The 15889-nt window shown below is 35.8% G+C and overlaps 1 long non-coding RNA gene across 11 annotated transcripts; it reads left to right on the top strand.

Annotated features, from left to right (window-relative positions):
• The first annotated feature begins 8528 nt into the window (after window positions 1-8528).
• On the top strand, window positions 8529-14702 carry LOC113299488. 11 transcript variants are annotated; one of them, XR_003334997.1, is made up of 11 exons: window positions 8529-9156; window positions 9271-9275; window positions 9431-9443; window positions 9535-9652; window positions 9893-10429; window positions 10639-10768; window positions 11080-11148; window positions 11444-11531; window positions 11651-11764; window positions 12094-12164; window positions 14312-14702. It is a non-coding gene; the product is annotated as an uncharacterized LOC113299488 (long non-coding RNA). The 11 variants fall into 11 exon arrangements; XR_003334994.1 differs by having other exon boundaries at window positions 9263-9275; XR_003334989.1 differs by having other exon boundaries at window positions 9263-9443; window positions 9893-10171; window positions 10288-10429.
• Window positions 14703-15889: the final 1187 nt, after the last annotated feature.

Here is a 15889-nt window from a genome sequence, read left to right as displayed (position 1 = left end):
AGTTCATTAGTAGGAAACATTCCATGGGCCTTGGAGTGGTCCGCGAAGTTGGGCCCAATACGTGACTAAAAGGGATTTTTGGTCATGTTGATAATGTTTCCTTATCTAGGAAAGTTAGCTATTGGTCCAAACACTTTTGATTACCATATTAAAGTGTTTGTGATTCCTGCCTAAGTTAAAATGTGATTTTTTCACGTAAATATAATTTTTGCTAATTAAGTTATTTATTTAACTATTTTGGCAAGAGTTTTAACTTAAGAAAGACTCCCATATTTAGGAGAGTCTTGTAAAAGGAAAATAACTTTGCTTAGCTTCCAAGCTATTATTCATTATAAATAAGGACTTGTTTCTGTTTAACTTTGATTGTGTTGAAATAGAGATATTAAACTCTTTGATATACTTTATTCTAGATTGAGTCTGACTGTCTAGTTGATTCTCTAGAAAGTATATTAGAGTTTGTATATTCAGATTGCCAAACGGAATATTGGGTGGTGTTGTTAGACCCCCGCTTTTTCAGTCTTTGGTACCGTTCAAGTGATTTCTCTTGTATTCAATTAGATTCGCGGATTACTATTTGCTTGAGTAAAAATTGAATCAAGAAAGAGAGATATTAACTCTTTGATATACTTTATTAAGATTGAGTCTAGTTGATTCTCTTGAAAGTATATTGGGTTTTATCCATACAGATTGTTAATCGAAATATTGGGTGAGGTTGTTAGACCCCCGCTTTTTCAATTGGTATCAGAGCAGGCAAACACGTTCAAGACCTTACAAATCTGTATTTGTAGCGATCTGACTCTATGGGCAGAGGTGCTATCTCTATTAACGTACCACCAGTCTTCGATGGATCTAATTACTTATGGTGGAAAATTTTTATGCGAGCTTTTCTTCAAGCACGTGATTTTCAATCATGGGTATATGTTGTTAATGGATATGTTGCTCCCGTTGTGGCAGTAGGAAATGTAAACGTTCCAAAGAATATTGGTGAATACAGTCCTGCCGAGATACTTGCTGCAAAGAAAAATTCCGACGGTTTGAATGCCATCATACATTCCATTACCCAAAATCTTCAGCACCATGTGTCAAATTGCACTAAGTCTAAAGAATCTTGGGATATATTAGAAACCGTATTCGAAGGTAATACCAGTGAAAATGAAGCTAGGCTTCAAAACCTTAATTCCGATTGGGAAAACCTTCGTATGGCAGATGAAGAAACGTTTGATGAGTTTAATCACAAAGTGTCTGAAATTGTTAATGCATCTTTTGCATTGGGTAAGACTATTCCTGAAAAGGACATTGTGATGAAAATTCTCAGATCGCTGCCATCTAGATACGATTATAAGAAGCATGCCATCATTGAGGGAAATAACCTAGATAATCTCTCCAGAAATACGCTGGTTGGGAAGATTAAGATCTTTGATCATGAGCATTCATCCAAATCTAAGGATATTGCGTTCAAAGCACTAAAGGACACAAAATTACTTGATAAAAGTAAAAAAGTGTATATCTCTGAAGACGATCACTATGAGACTGATTCATCAGATGAAGATCTTGACAAATCGGCTCGATGATCACTAGAAAGTTTAGGGATCTTCTGTTGAAGAGAAGTAAATGGTTCTCCAGAGATAAGTATAAAGCATCAGTCAAACCTCATAATTGTGTTCGTCCTAAAAATAGGGATATTGATGAAACTGATGACAAGGATATGCCTCAGTGCTTTAAGTGTAAAGGATTTGGTCATTTTACAAACGAGTGCCCAAATCGTAGAAAATACACTGGGAACAAAGGTCTTGCTGCAACTCTTGCTGAAATGTCTGACATCTATGATTTTAATGAAGACAAAAAATCAAGTGTTGCACTTCTTGGGGAAAATATTGATTTTGATAATTGTAGCAATATATACATCAATCTTGATATTCTTTCTGAAGAAAACCCAACTAATCTGGAAGAAAAAATTGACCAATTCTTTGGAAACTCTATATGTAATGTTTCAGGTTCCACCATGTGTCTAGCTGCTTGCACATCTCAGAAGCCTGATTTTATCCTCGATTGACGTGCTCATATTATTCTCTAAAGGGTCGTGAAATTTCAAAGTGTTACAAGTACAAACACCAATTGAGGCACTTCAACGAAGAGAAAATCAATTAGCAAATAAGCTTAAACTTGCTCAGAAGACCGCTGAGGTATGTAGGTTTTTATCTTCGTCTAAGAAGTTAGTTTCCAAGGATAAACCAAGACTATTAGAGAAGAAAGTATGGTCAAATCACTTTGATAGACAGAGGTGGATTCCTCTCAAGAGGAAAATGGTGGACAAATTGTTGTTCGCCACAACTTGATTGTGTTGATTGGTGAATCCCGTCTCATGTTCCTGATCAAAAGAGACAAGATTTTCCATATCTCAAGCTTTAAGAAAAATTTTGTTTTTTCTTCTTTTCTTAGTTTTGTGTCTATCAATAAAGGAGGGTTATTCTCGATAATTCTACTCTCTCTAGGGTTCAGAGTTGTGCGTGCACGAACCTGTTAAAAGGTTGCGTGACCCTACATTCTTTTTTCCTTCCCTGAAACTTCTTTTTATCTCAACAGCACTTCTTGAGAATGTGAATTCCTCTCACAAATCCATACGCCTATGGATGCTCCAAGTACCATGTCTTCTGATGGAAAGGATGTTAATATGATTGTCAAGCTATCAATCATGAAGGAAAAAGAGAAATCCCCGTTAGCTCCGACATTGAAAAGAAAAAGAAGGAATGTGAGGAAGCCTAGAACCGTTCCTTCAAATTCTCAAAAGTTTTCTGATGTTCTTGAAGTGTTGAAGGAGATGCAAATGGAGATTCATCAAATAAAGGCTTTTGTGTTTAAGACTCATGAGATTCAGAAGGCCCTGGTCCGATATCAGTCAAGAAGGTTTATTGATATTAAATCCTATCTTCATGAACCCTATGTCCCAATGGCTGTTGACGACAAGGAGTTCGGGGACGATAAATAATTCTTCAAAGGTCTTAACGTCTAGTAAATCTTCTATTTTCTTGTTTTATTTAGATGAATATATAGAGTTTGGAATAGCCATTATTGTGATTACACATAGCTATGTCCAACGTTTTCATCTTCATGTTTTTAGATTTATTGGTTTAAAATCTAAAATTGTTTGGAAGATGATTTTTGCAGTATTAATCTTTATGGTTTTATATATTTCAATTTGTTATGGGATATGTGTGTTCGCGTCCGTGAACTGTGATTGTCCCATACTTTGTCAAAAGTTAAGTCCTTTAGATGTCGATATGCATGTGTTGATAAAAGAAGGAATGAACTTTTGACAATACAAAAGTTAAGCCTATTATGTCAATTATTGATGGAAGATAGGTTAGAATCTTTTGTTTACAAGGATTATGTCTATTATATATCATTGTGCAAATGGTGATGGAAAATAGAATGAATCCTTGCTTATTCCACAATATTTGGTTGACCTCCGGTCTACAATTTTTGTGCATATACTGTGTTGATCCATAAGGTGTCTTATGTTGAGCACAATCGACTGAGTTATTCATTCGCTTATGATTAGATTAGTTGTTGCTCTGTGAGGTACTTTATGTTGAGCATGATCAACTAAATAAATCATCCTCGTTTGGTTATTTAGTTGTTGCTCCGTAAGTTCTCTTATGTTGAGCATGACCAATTAAATTGATTACTTTTTATGATTAATTTGGTTGTGTATTCTGATTAGATTAGTTATGGGTTCTCTTGTGATTAATCTAATAGAGTATTTTTGAGACTCCATAAGTTCACTTATGTTGAGCACTTCCGATTAAATTAATCATGAGTTCTCTTATGGTTAATTTAATTGAGTATTTTGGATTCAAATTCATACTTGTATGTGATTTGTTATGTCCAAAGAAATCCTTCTTTTCTTTTGAAATTAATGTCACTCTTGTTGTTCCTTCTGGAATGACATTTTATGGGGGAGAGTTCTTAATTGAACTTGTGCTTAATCGCCAAATCTTTGTGGGGAGTGTGGCTGTGGAATATTATAGGGGTTATCTTGTATCTTTATAAACTCCTTGATGAACGCATTTAGCTTCGGCTTTATGATTGCATCTAAATAAGTTGATATATGCTTTCTTTTGGTCATGAAATGTCTCTTTTGAAAATTTCATTAGGATCCCGTTTTCGTACCTTTGCCAATTTTATTGACAAAAAGGGGGATAATTAATATGTAGTTCACACTACAAATACATATGGTTTTGGGATCATTATGTAAGGAGGAGTGTTTTCCATGTGAGATGGAGTATTGACTAAGGGGGAGTGATACATATCACCATAGTATTGTTGTCGAAGTTGTGATACAATTGATCTTTGATGATGTATAATAATACTATGAAATTTTATAACAATGATTGAGAACTCTTGTTTTCTCATTGTTATAGCTACGGATTTTCAACAACGATGATGCTGAACTTACAACCTTTGGGATCATTGGAGTACTTGGAAGTGACGAAGATTTCGAGTAATGTTGAAGATTAGGCATGTAGAATAGGAGCTACAAAAGTTAATTCATTTATTTTTGTATTCCATATGCATTGATAGTTTTGTCACTAAAATTGACAAAGGGGGAGATTGTTAGAGCATTTTTCAGTCGAACTCGCATGCGTTTCTATCTCAAGAATGTTTGTCAATGTTAGTGATCAAAACTATAAGTCTTGATTTCTAGTCTACTATAGCTAAGTCTCGGACTAGGATATAAAATGTAGTTGATCTCAAGAACTCCATGGCAATCATCATACAAGACGAAGAACTACTCAAGGAACTGGTGGAACTTCATCGACTAAAAGGTATGTGGAGACTTGAACTTATCTATCACTCAAAAGTCTATCTACTCTATCTCCTATCTTTGAGACAAAAGTCGTTTTGCTATATAGACTTTGATTATACACATTTGCTATTTCAAGCCGAGTTTATCTCGCCTATCTATTTCTAGAAATATGTGTTGGTAAGCTTTTACTTTGGCCAAGTTCATCTTTACCTAGTGATGAAAGTCATATTATGTTTCACTCACTTTCAAAATTGCTTACTTTGACGAAAAATATTTTGTGAATAACAACTATATAATAACGTCCTCTAAGAATGTTTCAATGATTGAAATGAGAGTTTAGATTATATAACCAATGGATATAAGCATTTGTGTGGTAACACATATATGTATAAGTCATTTTTCCTTGAACCGAAGTTTTCAAACTTTGTTGATCAAGAGAACCGTAACAAGAGCTGTGAACTTAGTCCGCGAACTCAGTCCGCGAACCCAGTCCGCGAACTGGCGGAAGTTCTCGACCCGAGAAAATCTGCTGGAGCTTGTGAACTCCTTCCGGGAACTTAAGTCTGCGAACTTAATTTGGTTATATATAAAGACGATTGTTTGTGAACTTATATTTATATTAACTAAGGAATGAAAAATGCAAACCGTGGCTATAAAGTTCATGAACCGATTCGAGTGAATCAAATCGTTTTTTCTTCGATTGTGTCTTGTGTAGTTACATAAGATTTCCTTGCAATTGAACAACTCTCTAACTAGTTCATTTGAGTCATTTGAACTAGTTATGGTGCAGAAGAATATGGTTGATATGAGAGTGCTCATATAGCTAACCATTTGGTTAACTACTGTTGAACCAACAAATGTACGTGTTTGGGTACGGTTACACAAACCTAAAATCGTGCATTTCATTTGTGTGTAACAAGCTAAGTTTTCGATCCAACGGTTGAAATATTTTAGATTGAATCTAATCAGGTTTTCATCTAACGGTGAATATCGAATGCTTTGTTACCAAGCTAACATTGATTGCAAAACCTGATTTGAAAGACTATATAAGGGATAACTCTAGCAACTGGGAAACCTAATCCCCACACCTCCTTTTGTGATATTAGTTGTATTAGCTAGAGTCGATTCTCCTTTCACCTTAGGTTTCTTCTTGTAATCCAGGTTAACGACTTAAAGACTTCATTGGGATTGTGAAGTTCGACCGATACTACTTTCTCGTAGTTGTGTGATCTGATCTTGTTGATTCTATCGTTTTGAGTACAATCGTAACGATTGGCTCGGGATTAATATCTCCGATAGGCAAGATATAAAAGTAGTCACAAACATCTTCGTCTCATCGTTTGTGATTCCACAATATCTTCTTTCACCGCATCGACTAAGATTATTGTGAGGTGATTAATAATACTAGGTTGTTCTCCGGGAATATAAGTCCAGTTTATCAATTGGTTCTTGTTCACCTTGATTTATCAAAAGACGGAAAAAAAACTCGTAGGTATTTCTGTGGGAGACAGATTTATCTATTACCGTATACTTTTCTGTGTGATACAGATTTGTTTATTAAAATCTTCGACTTTGGGTCGTAGAAACTCTTAGTTGTGAGTGAGGTCAGCTAAGGGAATCAAGTGCGTAGTATCCTGTTGGGATCAGAGACGTAAGGAGCGCAACTGTACCTTGGATCAGTGTGAGATTGATTGGGGTTCAACTACAGTCCAGACAGAAGTTAGTTTGTAGTATGCTAGTGTATGTAGCGGCTTAATACAGTGTGGTGTTCAATCTGGACTAGGTCCCGGGGTTTTTCTGCATTTGCGGTTTCCTCATTAACAAAATTCTGGTGTCTGTGTTATTTTTATTCCGCATTATATTTTGTTACATCATTGAAATATCACAGGTTGTGCGTTAGAATCAATCAATTGGAAATCCGCCCTTTGGTTGTTGATTGAAATTGATTGATACTTGAACATTGGTCTTTTGTACCGTTCAAGTGATTTCTCTTGTATTTAATTAGACTCGCGGATTACTATTTGCTTGAGTAAGAATTGAATCAAGAAAGAGAGATATTAACTCTTTTATATACTTTGTTAAGATTGAGTCTAGTTGATTCTCTTGAAAGTATATTGGAGTTTGTCCATACAGATTGCTAATCGAAATATTGGGTGAGGTTGTTAGGCCCCCGCTTTTTCAGATGCTCAATTGAATTATTCAACCACTGAGAAAGAATTGCTACATGTGGTGTTTGCATTGGATAATTTTAGATCTTATTTGATAGGGTCTAAAGTCATCATATATTCTGACCATGCTGCATTGAAATATATTCTGTCTAAGAAAGATGCTAAGGCTCGTCTAATTCGATGGACACTCTTGTTACAAGAGTTCAATCTCGAAATTCGAGATAAGAAAGTGTATGAAAATGTTGTTGCTGATCACTTATCTAGGTTGAATGTTGAATCTGTTGATGAATCATTGCTTATTAGAGAGTCATTCTCTGACGAACAATTGATGCTTGTATATGAAATGCCTTGGTTTGCTGATATTGTTAACTACCTTGCTACTGGTAGAATACCCTTGCATTGGTCTAAACAAGACCGTTCTAAATTCTTGGATGAAGTAAAATACTTCTTTTGGAATGACCCATGCTTGTTTAAATACTGCCCTGACCAACTCATTAGGAGATGTGTCCCAAATTCTGAACAAAGAGATGTCATCTCTTTCTGTCATGACCGTGCATGTGGAGGCCACTTTAGTGCCAAGAAAACTGCTGCAAAGATCTTGCAGAGTGGTTTCTATTGGCCATCATTGTTCAAAGATAGTCATGCCTTTTGTGTTTCTTGTGAACGATGTCAGAAATTAGGAAGTATCTCAAAAAGAAACATGATGCCCTTACAACCTATTTTGATTATTGAATTGTTTGATGTATGGGGTGTTGATTTCATGGGTCCCTTTCCTAATTCTGAAGGTAAGTTTTACATTCTTGTTTCCGTTGATTATGTCTCCAAGTAGGTAGAAGCCATTGCCTCCAAAACAAATGACCATAAAGTAGTTCTTTATTTTCTTAAAGAAAATATCTTTTCTCGTTTTGGAAAACCTAGAGCCATAACCAGTGATGGTGGCAAGGTAGTTAATATCGCGTATCGGTCTCGTATCGGCCGGGTCCGATACACCTATACAAAAGATATTATCGATTTTATCGGCGATACATCATTTAATATATAATTTAAATAATTATAAAACCATAATAAAAAATAATAGGAATCATGCACATATCTCAAATTTTTAAAATACAAGGTGGTTTATTAGCCAACGTTGTGATTGTTGTCCCATGCATTATGACGATAAATCTTTTTTATTATCCTTCATACTTATCTTTTATATTTCTCAGCCTTGCAATCGAAATATGGTTTCCATCTTATATCATACCATATAGTCATTGATATCTCTTTATTAAGAAAAAATGGTGGTTATGATTGGGGTCATTCGTGATAGTAGGATTGGGCGATCTTGTGGCCTGGAAAGGCTGCTGGGGGAGAAAAAAAAGAAATACTTGAGACATATCCGCCGTCGGATCGGGCGATCATGGGGCCAGGATATATCGTGGGCGAGGGATATATCGTGTCCGTCCAGGTCCTCGGGAGTAATTCAGGGCCGTCCGATTATGTTTTAAAACACGGGATCCTGTTGTTTCTTTTTCTCCTTAACCTCACCAGCATAATATGAGGAGAATCAATCAGGCAGAACCCCAACACCACCATCAACAACAATTGATCACGGCAATCGAACATAAACTGGTTATTATGTTTACAACGGAAATCGAACATAAACTGGTTAATATGTTTATAACAGAAGCAAAGCTTTGATTTTTAACATACGATTTTCTCCTGGGAAGGAATCAAAAAATCACAGGTGAAGTAGGATTAGGGTTATGATTGGGGTCATTCGTGATAATAGGATCGGGCGATCTTGTGGCCTGGAAAGGCTGCTGGGGGAGAAAAAAAGAAATACGTGAGACATATCCGTCGTTGGATCGGGTGATCCTGGGGCCAGGATATATCGTGGGCGAGGGATATATCGTGTCCGTCCAGGTCCTCGGGAGTAATTCGGGGCCTTATTTTTTAAAACACGGGATCATGTTCTTTATTTTTCTCCTTTACCTCACCAGCATAATATGAGGAGAATCAATCAGGCAGAACCCCAACACCACCATAAACAAAAATTGATCACGACAATCGAACATAAACTGGTTATTATGTTTACAACGGCAATCGAACATAAACTGGTTATTATGTTTACTACAGAAGCAAAGCTTTGATTTTTAACAGACGATTTTCTCCTGGGAAGGAATCAGAAAATCACAGGTGAAGGTCTCTCATGTCACTGTTATTATCCCAGTTCAGTTTTTGTATACTTATTAGGTTTCTTCGAATTAATCGTGATGAATTTTTATTTTCAATTTTGGTGTAGAAATATAGATTAGGTGAGCGATTCGTTTCTAATAATTTTAGATTTGAGAAACTTCTCTCGGTTTCTGCTCTTGGTTCTCATAGAATTCAAGCCATCTTGATTTGTTCTGATTGCTCTGTGATTGATTTCTCGGTTGATGCATGAATTTCTCGAAATTGTGGCCCTCAGGTTGATCAAGCAGGTGTGAAAATACTGGATACTTTGATTGTTTATTTTGTTCAATGTATTTTACTGTATTCATTAAATTATTACTGTGTTATTTGGGATTTTAGGGCAAGTTGATCGAATAAACTTTGAAATTCTTCTTCGCAAAATATCAAAGATCCTTCGACATCAATTAGTCCTTCTCCGGATTTCTTTTTAATTAGTGCTGGTGGTTGTCGGATTAAGGTAAAGAAATATTCTGATTTTGTATATAATTGGAGGGTGCTTGATTATTAAGATGTGAAGTTTACCATCTCAAATATTCGTCTCCTCTTTTTTCCGGCATGTCTGGGTATTGAAAACCCTAATACTCCTTTGCATGTCTTTGTGCTTTTGGTTTTCACATGATGCAGTTTCGTATTGGTTCAATACGAACATAAAATGAGCCACTATTCTAATGCGTGCGTACTGTGAATCTTTTGTTAGACATTTTGGTTTAGACGACCTTTGGATCATCAAAATTCACACGTGACAACAATAAATCAGCCAGGAAGAGATTTTTCAAGAGATTCTCTTATGTACTAAAATATTTCAAAAGGCAACGACCAAAGATATCGGATATTATTCGAATGCTTGAAGGTGATGGGCTTGAAGAGAGATAGTTCTCTATCTTTGGCCCAATGTGGAGGAAACATAAGCATGTATCTAAGGATTTTATATAAGGGAGCCATCTTTGAAGCGCAGGGGTTTATGTATGTCGATACCGTAAGAACAGTGGAGAATTAGAACCTTAAACGCGAGGCTCAATATCATAACTTAACAATTATCTTTTATTTTTTAAATCGGCATCACAACTTAACAATACCAATGGTCTAATGCAGGTAATCTTCTTAATAATTTACTATCTGTTGATATTGAAGAGTTTTCCTGTATTGGTTTAGCTCATCATCTCCGGGTGCTTGATTTCGAGAATGGTGCATCGAGTGTTTCTTATAACCTCTTAGAAGACATTTTAGAGTTGAGGTGAGTACTATATTCTTAGGGTTATTTGTTTTTCTTTTGATTCTTCTGATTAAACTATAACGAGAGTACATCCCAATAACGCTGTGGCGTTTGTATTTCTAATATATGTTATGGTTGTCTAACTAATATATGTCGAATTTTGGGTTGTTGATGTTGTTATGAGTTCTATATCATCTTCAAGTTTACTGACTCTAATTACTTGATATTAGATGGCAGCATTACTCTTTGCGTGAGCAGTGAACTTAATAAAACGTTTTGCATATTGGAGGTACCGCCTATGCTAAGGAAGAAGGCAGATGTCAGGAAAAGGGAAAGGGAATAGCAGCGACACCATTACAGGTTGCTAATGGTTCATTTTTCTCCTGTCTTCTTTGTTTTGGCGTTCTTTTAGTAGTACTACATTTTAAAACTGAATTACTTGGCTAAATTGTGGACATCAAATTTTTATAACATGACAATCAAGGAATATTTTGGCTTTCTTTCATCTGCAGTTGGTTCTTTGAAAATCTAGCCATAAGAATTTTCTTATTGATTATGCAGGTGTGAACCCTTATACTGGATGCATTGAATTCAAGTACTTCTTTTTCTAATAAGTAAAGCTAATCAATGTGTCGACTAAATCCCGATTGAATTTAATTTAACTTCTTTAGGGTGGCAGCTGCTTTGTGCTAATAACCATTTTCATATTTTCTGTCGAATTCGAGTTCCGTTACTTTAAGGTAAATATAGTTCAAAATTATTGTACGATTTTTATTTTATTTACATACATTTTGTTGCATCTCAGTAGGAGTAATAATGCTTCCATTGAATAGTTTCCGCAACATTGTGGTTGTCCGAGAACTAAATTGGAATTTTGGAACATCTTATACAGTGGTTTAGTAGTTCATACAATTTTTTTCTATTTGGGTTCATGTTTATTTAATTTTGGCTTTGTATTTTATGTTGTCGTGGTCAATGTGTTTTGGTTTAGTGCACATTAATGATCATTAGCTCCATCTGTTTTCTTTTCTGCAGATGCACATGGGAATAGAGACGATCAGGTATGTGAAAAGCTTCAAGGTCCGGTGTTGGGATTGTTCAGTGCTGTTGTACAACCTCTAAGGTAATTTAATCCTCTTTTTGAGGGTTCATTATCGGTTTTGCTATCAATTAGGAATTAGTGTTTTGAAGGTCTAATACCTTTGTTCGATAAATTCTTACATGTCAAGAGGCTCATTGCAGATTATCAAGATGTAGGTGGTGATGAGAAGGAGGAGGATGTAATGGCACCACTAATTTGGATATGATCTTGATAAGGGAAGTCGTGTTTCAAGAGGATGTCCCAGATAAGATATGGTAAGATTTACTCTTTTGTGTAACTGTTGCTGTCTTAGAATAGGGAGTCGTGTTTAAAGGGTAATGAAAAGTAACCATTGATTAACCTAGGACCCTTTTTCTAAATATTAAGCTACTTCGTTATTGCTGGTAACTATGAAATAACGGGATCTGATTTCGAGATTGTTAGTTTTTGTTTTTAGTTTGGCATGGAAGATTCTCTTGGTGATTACCATGGTGATTTTAGTTTTGTTTGATTCGGTGTGTTTTATGCATTGATAAATCAACATATTTCTTTCTGGTATCTCTACTCCATGGAAATAATATTTATTTAGACATAAGTACTACAGGACTTGGATGGTGGAAATAAAGAACAAGTGCTATTTAAAACTGAGCAGGAGAAAACATTGCTTCCGATGAGGTATGGTTTTCTGACTTTAAATTGTTAAGTGCTACTTTGTTTGAAACTAACTCGGATATGCTATTGTATCTAACACATTATAATATGAAACGACCAATTAAATATTGGGACCGTTCTACTATGATCCGACTAAAAAAATATGCTCCCGACTATTATAGACAGGACCAACAAACACGTTAGTTTTAACGTTGGCACTATATCTGCCTTTGAATTTTCTCCACACGACCAATTAAATATAGGGACCGTTCTACTATGACCCGACTAACAAAATATGCTCCCGACTATTATAGACAGGACCAACAAACACGCTAATTTTAACGTTGGCACTATATCTTCCTTTAAATTTTCTCCACGTACGGCCCCGGCCATATCCGGATACTATGATCCAACTAATTAAACACGCTACTGTGACCTGACTAACTAGCACACTATAATATGACACGACCAAGTAAATATTCAGATTGTTCTTCTATGACCCTACTAACTAAATATGCTCCCGACACTAACACACTAATTTTAATGTGGGCACTATATCTGCCTTTAAATTTTCTCCACCGCCGGGGCCGTAGGCCCCGACCCTATCCGGATACTATGATCCAACTAATTAAACACGCTACTGTGACCCGACTAACTAATACACTATAATATTTATTTATTTATTATTTATTAATTTTTTAATAGACTAATACATTATAATATGACACGACCAACTAAATATTGGAACCGACTAATTAAATATGCTCCAAACTATAATTGACAAGACCAACTAACCCACTAATTTAAATGTGGGCACTACGTCTGCCTCTAAATTTTCTCCACCCCCAGTCCCCTACGGTTACTATGATCCAACTAATTAAACACGCTACTATGACCCGACTAACTAACACACTATAATATAACATGACAAACTATATATTGGAACTAACTAATTAAATATGTTCCCGACTATTATAAACAGGATTAACTAACACACTTATTTAAATGTGGGCACTACTTCGGCCTTTAAAATTTCTCCACCGCCGGGGCCGTAGGCTCCGGCCCCTTCCGGCTACTATGATCCAACAAATTAAACACGCTACCGTGACCCGACTAACTAACACACTATAATATGATAAGACCATCTAAATATTGGGACCGTTTTTCTATGACCACAAACTAAAATTGCACGAAAAGATACTGATCGACCGACCAAACAAATGAACAATAAACAAAACTCTAAAAAGGTTGAGGGATTTGTCTTGGTATTTTCAGTTAACGTTCAAACCTATTATTGTTTAGTATCTTTAATTAATATAAAATTATGTAAACTTTATACATAAGCTTAGAACAACTTTTCGAAAATTGCCAAGAGGTTGAGCGCCGGTCGTAGGACGGCGTTGTACCTAGTTATATTATCAATATATTAGGTCTTTTTACCTTCTCCAATTGACATTGTACTTGTATGTAAAGATTAGATGCATGTTGATGAAAAATTTATTCACGAAACCAATATTATCGGTGTACAAGTAAAACCGATATATCGGTCTGTACCGGCCTGTACAACCGATAATATTATTCCGTCTTTGTATCGCCGATATCCGATAAAAACCTGTAATATCGGCCTGTACAACCAATATCAACTACCTTGAATGGTAGTACTCATTTTTTTAATAGAACTTTTGAATCACTTATGCGCAAGTATGGAATCACACGTAAGATAGCAACACCATACCATCCTCAGACCAGTGGCCAAGTATAAGTTTCTAATAAGGAAATTAAGCATATTCTTGAAAAGACTGTTAATACTACTAGGAAAGACTAATCTTTATGTTTAAATGATGTTTTGTGGGCCTATAGAACTACATATAAAACTCCTATTGGCATGTCCCCTTATAGACTTGTGTATGGTAAAGCTTGTCATCTACTTGTAGAGTTAGAACATCGAGCATATTGGGCTGTTAAGAAATTGAACTTTGATCTTGATAAAGCCGGTACCCAAAGGAAATTTCAACTCAATGAGTTAGAAGAACTAAGAAATGATGCATATGATAGTGCCAAAATGTACAAAAATAGAATGAAAGTGTTTCATGACAAGCATATTCTACGCAAGTCTTTCACATCTGGTAAAAAAGTTTTATTGTACAACACTCGTTTGCATCTTTTTCCAGGAAAGTTACGTTCTCGATGGTCAGGTCCATTCTTGGTATGTACTGTTTTCCCCCATGGAGTTGTTGAAATCGAAAATACAGCAAACAAGAACATCTTCAAGGTCAATGGTCAGAGACTGAAACCATTTCTGGAACCTATTCCACCAGAAGTTGAGACCATAGACTTGGAAGACCCCGTCTATGTGGACTAAACTGGTTCACCTGTGTACATACAAATGGATTAAAAGTCCATTCTATTTTCCCTTTCTTTCTATTTGTATAGTTTTTATGTGTTCTAACCAAAATTTTTGTCTTATCGTTCTATATCTTGTTGTTTGCTTTCAAAGCATTCATCCACTTCTGGTTTAGCACCATCCTTTTTGCATCTGGTAATCTCTTTCTTTTAAATCTACTATGCACCGTTCTCCTGGTATGTTGTTGAAATTCGGCTCATATGTTGAAACATTGAGGATAATGTTCGATTTAGGTTTAGGGGAGTATTTTGCATATAGAGTTTTTAGTCTTTTGCACTTTTTTTTAAAAAAGAAAAGAAAAAATCAAACAACTTTGTAAAATATGTGCATAAAACCTCCTAACTTGTAGAGATTTTAGAGTCACTAGCATGCTTATAGCTATGTTTACATAGAGAGTCTGTCCGAACTTGGAAAAACTAGAGAACACAATCATGTTCTTAGTTGTTAGAGCGTTAAAGTTGGATTTAACCATGTCGGTGGGCGAATTAAGTGCAGTAAAGATATTTGGAATTAGAGTTGTGATCACCTTTAGTGGAGACTACCTATTTTTACATCAACCGAGGCACCGACCTTTAATTTTTGTGACTATCTAAAAAGTCCTTTTAGAGTGTGTGTCACCGTACATAAATTCCGGGTAGGAACGGTGAGCTACCCAACTTCGCACCACTTTCAGCACTATTTTTGATCTCTTGAGTGCTAATTTTGTCAATCATGAGGGTGACGTCTGTAGATGGTGGATTTTCGACAAAGGCTAAAATCGTAAACCCATAATTATACGAAATTCTGATCCAACAATCAGACGCGAGTATCGAGACAAGGATCTCTCATCGAATCTCTGACTGAGAATACTGTCTCTCAGAGTATATGCAGATATGTAGTCTCTCGGCTAGGCAACGACATATCTCATGAATACTGAACACTTCAGTAATTACTTCTATATAGAATCACGAGACTGGAAGGCTCCTAGACAACTTGCCTGCTAGTATAGAGCAATAACGCCTTCAGGATACAAACAACAGTTTTCCCTGATTATATAAAGTATATGACGCTTCAACTAGCTCATGTCGCTCAGAATAATTAATGCTCCTAGACGATCGTACTAGTATAGAGCTATCAGTTAATTATTCTTAAATTCTTGGATTCATCCACTAAATTTCTGAAAATATTCAAATATTTTCGTAATATTTCATTACTTCAATCTATGGTTCTTCCCAGCAGAATTCCATGGGTTAGTAATAAATATTCAACGTACGGGCGTCTGAGTTACCTTCGAGTAAGCCCCGACTCAAAAGGTGCAAGTGTATTCGACGATGATGCACTAACAATCACCTGAACGCACGAACGA

Source organism: Papaver somniferum, chromosome 7 (assembly GCF_003573695.1).
Source record: "Papaver somniferum cultivar HN1 chromosome 7, ASM357369v1, whole genome shotgun sequence".
NCBI classification, from domain to species: domain Eukaryota; kingdom Viridiplantae; phylum Streptophyta; class Magnoliopsida; order Ranunculales; family Papaveraceae; genus Papaver; species Papaver somniferum.
Note: the sequence above shows the minus strand (reverse complement) of the source record. Positions and strands in the feature narration are given on the sequence as shown.